The following is a 2,222-nucleotide window of genomic DNA, read 5'->3' as shown; positions in this document are numbered from 1 at the left end:
AAACCATCCTTCTGGGGCTTCCCTCTAGAGAGGAACACACCACTCTGTGCTTCAGTGTAGATTGTCATTGTTACCACATGACGGGTATTAGCAACTTCCCTTAAGCGGCCTGTCTCTCTCTTCCCTATCTCTGCCTCTTCTGACTCTCTTTCCTTCCTGGATCTTTCAGTTCCTGTGCCAGTGCAATTGGATCAAGCCACTGACCCTCAGTCCAGGAGTGGCCAGGCTCACAGCCTGGGACTTGACCAGATGTCAGAGAAAAGCTTTCTGACCAGCTGCCCCTGACCCCAGGTGTCAGCATCAGGACTTAAATATAGATGAGGAACTCTAGACAGAAGACAATCCTATGCTGCTACTTCATCTTCCACTTGGAGAGTCCTCATGTAGATCCACAACTTGGCTCAAGGAAACAGTCATGCATCAGTATTATCTTCACTGGGAAGACATTACCTGGCTTTCCCTTCCCAGCTCCAAAGGAGCTGTCAGTTGTCTGTGTTTCCAAGTGTGAGAAAAAAAGCCTCATATCCTCCAAGTGGCTGGAGCTAGGAACATGTAAAGGGTTGGGAGGTGTTCCTGCAGGCTGCCTCCTATCTGTTGGGTTGGCATCCATGGCCTCTGTCCCCTTCCTTGGACCCCTTCCAAGTGTCCATTTAGACCTTCTTGCCCAACTTGTCTTCTGCCTGTAGAAAGCCAGGTAAGAAAAAGAATGGCAGTTACATTCTACCATGGAGATCATCCTCACCTTCTGATCTGATCCTTAAACAGCAGAAAAGGAGAGAGATACATCTATTTTGGAAGCAGGATTTGTTGTTTTCCATTGACTCCTGATTCAAGTGTGCCATATCCATTTTCATGATCTATTTCATTGCCAGAGCCTCAAGTGATGATTAGAGAAGACTTCTCTGCCCTCTGTGTCATCATTCATCAGGATCAATGTGAAATGCAGAATGCATATAGGAGATTCTACCTTGAGCTCTCTCCAGGGCTCCATCCCCACTATTCTTGAGAATCCATAGGAGGCCAGGGAAGAGAGCCATTCTGCTGAATCTGATGCCATTGCAGATGATTCTGTCACTGGACTGTATTACTTCATCAACAGTTCAGCTGTCTCTGTAGCCATTAATCTTCATTCCTTTTGCAGTCACCACTGGAAGACACATGCTGAAGCCCAGTCTCACCCAGAAAAAACAAAGTGCCAACCATCCTCAGCCCCCACATTGTCATGTCTTGGAGAGACTGGAGAGACAACTCAACAAACATGACTTGAAATGAAAGGAGGCACATGAAGTGACTGCAGCCCTGTCATTCATCTCTCCATCTGTTCTTCCATCTGTGGATGTGTGACTTTATCCAGTCAGACAAATGTGTGCTTAGAAATGGGTACAAAGTGAGCAGAGGTTGTGCCAAGAGGACTAGTAGTGAATCCAAAGGATCTATAATCTGGAAAGGACCTTAGATGCTGTCTGGCCCAGTTGCCCTCCTAAGCAGAGAGCTCTTCAGGGGTCAGGACTGATTTCATTTTCCACCACTTGGGGAGGAAAGAAAAATTGTGGAAGGCCAATTGGACAAGGATACCAGCCTTGCATTTACTCCCCGGGCATCTGACATTGTTTCTTCCCATCCACTCAAAATTAGTCCCACATGGGGAAGGAGCCATAGCATTTCCAGCAAAGTCAATGCAGCATCCTGCTCTTTTAAGATCACTAGCCCCTTGGAATATGAAAAAGTGCACAGATTTAAGAACATGTGTGCATGTGTACTGTATGCATGTGCCTAGGGAGGAGGCAGAGAGCTCCAAAAGATTTCTTCTCCTCTGTTGAAGTGGTTTATTTCTCTGTCCCTTTGCTCATCTACTCATCCTGCACCTTCAGGACAGCTCAATACTTACTTTCAATGGTGAATGTTAGTAAATGGAAAGAGAGGTCCCTTGGAAATTCGGGTGGTCATCTGCCATGGCCTGGTCTTTGATGACCCAAAAGAGGGCATTATGCAGTATTAAAAAGTCTCATAAGCTGAGTGCAGAATATGTCACTGGATTTAGAGATAACAAGGTCACTGAGGCACCTAGTAAGAGCTAAAGCCAATATGGCATGTTGATGCAGACAGAGGCCAGATTGGAATGGGTAGATAAGAGTGGATAGGAGGTGGCACATGGAAACAAAGTCCACAAAACAAAAGTCTTACATGAGATGGAAGAAAGAGAAACAGGCTGCAGTTGCAGA

The sequence above is a fragment of the Castor canadensis genome, chromosome 16 (assembly GCF_047511655.1).
Source record: "Castor canadensis chromosome 16, mCasCan1.hap1v2, whole genome shotgun sequence".
NCBI classification, from domain to species: Eukaryota; Metazoa; Chordata; class Mammalia; order Rodentia; family Castoridae; genus Castor; species Castor canadensis.
This window is presented reverse-complemented; position numbering follows the sequence as displayed.